Source organism: Bison bison, unplaced genomic scaffold, assembly GCF_000754665.1.
Source record: "Bison bison bison isolate TAMUID 2011002044 unplaced genomic scaffold, Bison_UMD1.0 scf7180017864160, whole genome shotgun sequence".
Classification (NCBI taxonomy): domain Eukaryota; kingdom Metazoa; phylum Chordata; class Mammalia; order Artiodactyla; family Bovidae; genus Bison; species Bison bison.
The window spans coordinates 8,483,673-8,490,262 of NW_011494732.1; the positions used below are offsets into that span (position 1 = coordinate 8,483,673).

The 6,590-nt window shown below is 39.0% G+C and overlaps 1 protein-coding gene across 1 annotated transcript in view; it reads right to left on the reverse strand.

The window, feature by feature from the left end:
* Nucleotides 1–6,590, reverse strand: part of ATXN2 (ataxin 2) — a 120,024-nt gene that overhangs the window by 94,454 nt on the left and 18,980 nt on the right. The window lies entirely within an intron of this gene.

Sequence of the window (6,590 nt, forward strand, 5' to 3'; positions counted from 1 at the left end):
GATTTGTAACAATACTATACTACTAAAAATAACAAAACAAAGGATTTAATATTTAAGCAGATTTTACACCACGTATATACAGAATCACGTATTTTCTTAAAAAGATGAGCAAACAGACCTTCTATTTCATTGAGCCAAGATCAAGGTTACAAAAGATATCCTGAGAGGCAAAAACTGACTGTGGCTATGTTTTCTTTTAACTATACAGCATGATCTTGTTTATGTCTCTGTCTGCACTTATTGAAAGTGAGGGAGATATAAAAAAATTCTACAAATAGGTTGCGCTGGGCAAGTGCCCTAACCTCTCAAAAGTTAAAATTTCTTCCCTTCTAAGACAAGAGTTTCTGTTATTTTGTTATGCTCTAAAATCTTGTTTTAGGGAAAAAAATATTTTGAAAGACAATATATACTCTTGAATCCAAAACAGTTTTCACAAAGTCTGAAAAGACATACACCAAATTTCTAACAGTAGTTATCTCAAAGAAAAGATTGTGAGAGATTTTAATTTAAAGAATTCAGGGGAATTCCCGGGGGTCCAGTGGCTAAGACTCCATGCTTGCAATGCAGGGGGCCTGGGTTCAATCTCTGGTCAAAGAACTAGATCCCGTATATTGCAACTAAGACCTGGCACAGCCAACTAAATAAATAAATAGTGTTTAAAATTTTTTTAAATGCTAAATAAATGAGTTTGGACTTAAAAAAAAAATTCTCTGCACTCTTCTACAATTAAGTGTTTAAATGCACTTTTTTTAAAACACAGTTTTTCAAGTTATAAACAATAGAACTTTCAAATACAAACGAGAAAATACACAAGGACTTTCTCAATTTCAAGAAAGAATCTGATTTGGACACTGTTAAGTACATCTCTCATCTCTATTCTAAGCAGTGCGGACCACATTCTATACGTCTGTATGCCCCAAAGCAGAGTGAGTGAGTGAGTGAGTGTGTGTGTGTGTGTGTGCACGCGCCCAATATATATATAAGAAAATTTTTTAGTAGAAAATTATTCTTTAAAGATACATAAAAAAAAAAATAAGACACAGCTCAATCTATTTCTAATCATCAATAATGTCAGCAAAGGTTATGGTATCAAAAATGTCTACATTACAAATTCTAGACTTAGGTGCTACAACCTTTCAAAAGCTTCATGTTCACTGATGAGTAAATTTTCTGATGAATATATCCTTATTTTTGAAGTCTAACATCTTAGGAGGCAAAAAGACTTCAAGAGGAAAGCGCAATCTGCTCTTTATGACAGTCTTCCTTAAAAAGATCACTGTATGGACCTCTTAAAATGGTATGGTTAACAGTCATAGATGACCCAGATATATTTTAAAAAACAACAAAAAAGGCAAGTACTTTCAATTAAAAAGATACAGTAGCAGGTAAACCTGTTAATAAACTGTATCTCCATCAAAGTCACAATCATTTAAAATAGCTACAAAGATAGGGTTTTCTTTAGGCTTAAACCTTTAATATGATATCAAAATACCATTACTATCTCATCAAAATAGAAAATTACAATTCTAGGGGAAAAAATTTTATAAAAGCTTAAAAATCCTTTTCAAGGTATAAAAGCACACTCTGCAATGATGAAAATAAGTGCTAACACAGCTGTAACGACTTAGGGAAAAAAACTGCCTTAAGTTGAAACATATGTCTATTAAATAGCTATGATATGAGTTAACATCCCCTGTGTAAAAGTATAATTGTCTCTCTAATTAGAGAAACAGAGAAAATACAAATTTACATTTAACCAAAAGAGAAGCACGGTGACCGATAGCATGCACTGTGTTGCCTTTTCAGAATGCAAAATGTATAAGCAACTATAGTCTTACTTTTACCTTTGTCAAAGATAACCCATTTGTTGTAGGTTTTTGCCAAACCTTAAAAAGTGTATTTGTACACCTGAAACTAACACAACACTGTAAATCAACTTGCTATTGTTCAGTCGCTCAATCATGTCCCACTCTTAGCTACCCCATGGACTGCAGCCTGCCAGGCTCCTCTGTCCTCTACTATCTCCTGGAGTTTGCTCAAATTCATATAGAGTCAGTGATACTATCTAACCAATAAAAAAAATTTTAAGTGTATTTTTCTCTAGATATTTAAAATGAAAATTAAACTGATAAGGTAAAATTAAAAAGCCAACTAAAAAACAAAAATGTAACTCATTTAACAGCCATCTATATTACCTGTAGATTAATTTCAAATTTGACTACCATCAATATCCACATAAAAGAATGAATTAGCAAAGGATGATGCAGTTTAAACCTTATAAACTACAATTGAGGCCATATGATTAATCTTGATTAAAAGCAAATGGCTAACTACCACACCTTCAAAACTTTGTTCAAACGTTATCTCTTCAACAAGGCCTCCCCGATCCATTTAAAATTGCAACCCATTCTTTTCCCCCACACTCCATATCACACTCCCTTAATATGCTACATCAGAATGTAAAAGGGTTTCCTAGGTGGCTCAGTGGTAAAGAAGCTGCCTACCAATGCAGGAGATCAAGAGACAAGGGTACGATCCCTAGGTGGGGAACACTCTCTGGAGAAGGAAATGGCAACGCATTCCAGTTTTCCAGCCTTGGAAATCCCACGGACAGGAGTCTGGCTACAGGCTATGGGGGTCGCAAGAGTTGGACAGGACTTAGTGACTCAACAAGTAAGCAACAGGAGAGAGCTATCTTTTCTTTTATAAATATCTCAAGTACCTACATCTCTATTGTACACAGATTTTCAATGAATGTATTGAACGAATGCAGTTTTCTTTAGGCTCTTCTATAAGAAATTTAAAGACATGAAAATCTCACCAATATTTAAAAGGAAACATGATAAATAATTACTATGAACTGCAGCATAATTTCTAAATCACAATGCCTTAAGAGAAAGAAGCAGTAAGCAAGTCCTAAACTGAAAATTACTAAAAATTTTCACTCACACTTAATCCTGTACCCAAAGAAATTCTAATAACGTGCAAGTGTTCTGCCATGTTCGACTCTTTGTGACCCCATGGATTGTAGCCCGCCAGACTCTACTGTCCATGAGATTTCCCAGGCAAGAATACTGAAGAGGGTTGCCATTTCCTCCTTCAGGGGATCTTTCCAACTCAGGGATCAAACCCACTGTCTCCTGTGTCTCCTAACATTGCAGGCAGATTCTTTACCTACTGAGCCAACGAGGAAGCCCGTTATTTAGAGTCTGGAATACAGTAATAGGACTGCAAACTCCTATCTATGTCTATGTAAATACACACACACATATTTCTTTTTTAAAACTGGGGAAGAGAATGTGGAACAGAAAGAGATAAGGTTTAACTAGTGATATTCTCAAAAGTATTATAAAATTAAAAAAAGTTACCCAAAAATACTTCGATCATAAACTAGCAGCTGATTAAAAAATATTTTGAAATGAACAAGGAAGGTTAACCAAAACACGAAAAAGTTTTAGAATAAGGTCCTCAAGACTGTCATTCCTCTAATGAGAATCATCAGCACAATAGTGTCCTCATGAGTATTAACAATTTTCAAGACATTTTCACATACATTATTAAGCCTCAGAGACACTGAATTCCAAGATAAACAGATAACAAAAGCACTAAATTGTGTATGCACTTGACAGTAAATCCAACTTTTCCCTTGAAAATCCCCCAAAGTTTAACAACCTACAAAGAAACCATTCTATAAAAGAGCCACCTCTTTAACACACAAGTCTTCTGAAGAGAATTATGGCACTAGCAAGCATAAAAACTTGAAGCCCTTTGACCCAGTAAAACCACTCCTGGGAACCTTCTCTAAGAAAATAATTAGACCAAGGCAAAAAGCTGTTAATAAAAAGATGCTTACTGCACCACTACCTACAATAGCAAAAAATGTGGAAGACCAAATCCCCACAACAGAATGGTTAAGCAAAAATTTAAGAAAATTCATAATGTGGTGTTAAAGAAGAAAAGAGCTCAATACAAAATAACATACACAATTACTAAAACTATATAAAAATCAAAGTGGCAAAAATAAGAATTGGATTAAGGTAAGATTATAATCAAACTTTCTAAGAGAAAACAGCCACCTTTAAAACATATGACAAAGAGAATTTTTGAAAGCCATGAAAATCCACTATTTACAACAGAAAAAAAGGTCAAATATGATGAAATGTAGTACTATTTAAAGCAGACGTGAATTTCTAGACATTCAAGAATATTTTATTGTCTCTAAACATAAAAACCCAAGGCTGCATTTTTTTTTAATTCACCTTTGGTCCCAGAAACACATTTTAACTGCTGATACACACAAGTATAACTTGTAACTTAGTTTACAAAGACATTAGTAACAGTGATTCAAATTTGAAAGGAATTCTACAAGTACATCAAACATGCAAAAGAACAAAATTTCACACTATATGAATTCAACTCATTAAATGAAATGTCACACATTTATCAACAAAAATAAGGGCTATAATTCATGCCTCAAATAAAAGAACTTAAAACAAGAAACTAAATCTTAAATGTTTATAAAGTCTCAAGAACAAAAAAAGATCTGTGGTAGGAAAACATTCCAAATAGTTTTGATCACTCAAGCCACTCTTGAACAAATTGTTATAATTTTTAAGCCTAAGAAAGCATATGCAACCTGTTTTAATTTTTAATTATTTGAACAAATTGAATACATCTGCCAGATTCCTTTTTTTTTTTTTTTTAAGATTCTTGATGTGGATCATTTTTAAAGTCTTTATTCAATTGGTTACAACATTGCTTCTGTTTTATGTTTTGTTTTTTTTTGGCCCCAAGTCATGTGGGATCTTAGCTCCCCAACCAGGGATGGAGCCTGCACCCCCTGCATTGGAAGGTTAAGTCTTAACCACTGGACCACCAGGGAAATCCCCAGACTCCTATCTGAACCCAAGAAGGAAAAAACAGTGCACCCTTTTTTATAAAAATTATGTTTAAATTTTTTCCTTTTTTTTTTTTCCTATGGATGACACGGAAAATGGGGAACTGAAGTTACAGAACCCTACATGGACAGAACTGGGAAAATAAGCATTTTCCCCCACTTTTTTGAACTAGTTTTGATAGGAAGCATCTGTAGATGCTTCAAAGGAGAACCTGGGAGGAAGGGTGGTGGGTAGGGTAGAAAGCAAGTAAATCAATGTTCCCGATTGCCCCGCATGGAGGCAGAATTCCTTAAAAAATCAGCTCCGAATCATCTTGATGGATAACTTCTGCCACAAATGAAAATTGTTTGGAAATCGACTGCTAAAAACCTTTTTTCAAAAAGAAAACTCTGCATGAAAAAATCCCCTTATCCCACCTTCTAAAGGCAGGAGATCTAAGGAGGACCCTTATCTGAGCCTGCCAACCCCGCCTAGGCCTAAGGGAAGCATGGCAGTGCCGGCAACATGGATGGGGCACAGGGGAAATGGACTTGCGTGCCCTTGGTGAGCTCTGGCGGCACTCCCCAAGTTAAGGACACTGGCCACAATGGAATGGAGTCTATTGACATTTGCTACTCCGTTTGAACACTAAGCATTTTCTTAGTTCGTGAAATACGGACAACCCCCTCACATACACACATACATCCACTCCAGAGCCAGACCCACGTCACTGAGACAACGCTGAGCCCCCAGTCTGTACCACAAACCTGGGTCATGGTGGGGAGTGGGTAAGACCAAGCAAGTAAACACCCGCATTTCTGCCTTCCGGAACCCCACCGTATCTCCTGCTGCGATTCCTCTCCTCTTGAAATGTATAAATTGGGGCAAGGGTTGAGGAAAAATACACAGCGTGCCCGCGCCCTGCCGCCGCCGCCACCACCACCCCCTCAGTCCCCAGTCCAGCCCTCGCCCACCACTATTCAAAGGGGCCTTCTCCGCGGCCTCGAACAGCAATGCGGCTCAGCCACCACCCGCGCCGGAGAGGCCTTGCGGGGGAAGGAGGGAGGCATGGAGGGGGCCGGACATTCCCCACCCCTTCCTTAGGTGGGGGCGGGCGGGACGCTGCGGGAGACTGCACTGAGCCCCACAATTTCAGAGCAGCTCTGGAGCCCCCGGCCGCCGCCTTAGACTTAAATGGGGAGGGGTGGGTGGGGGGGGTCCCTGTCCACTCACCTCAACCCGGTCCTTCGATCTCTCCCTGGGCAGGGAAGCGGGTGGGTGAGAAGACTGGACAGACCCTAATGATTTCAGATAAGCCCGCGGCTGCCCCTTTAATAGGCGGGGGGCCGGGGTGGGGGGACGATGCTGCCCTAACTTTCCCCCCCTCCCTCGTTATTCCCAAACGGGGGAGTTGGCAAGTTTAGGCAGATAACCTAAAGACCCTTCCATGTTAACATTTAAAGGGGATGGGAGCTGTGCCCAAGCATCCCCGCGTTTGGGGGCGGAGGAACCTTAAAGAAGGTGATCAAGGGCTGACAATCGCCGAGACCTGTGAACCCCTCCCAAACACTTAAATGGAGAGGGGGAGGCTGCCCAGTCCTTCCATCTTGACCGTTTGGCGGAAGGGGGTGGGGATGTTGCAAAAGCCTAGACACCGCCATTCCCAGAGGGATCCCACGACACCCCCTCACCCGACCCCCCGCCCCCGGCTCT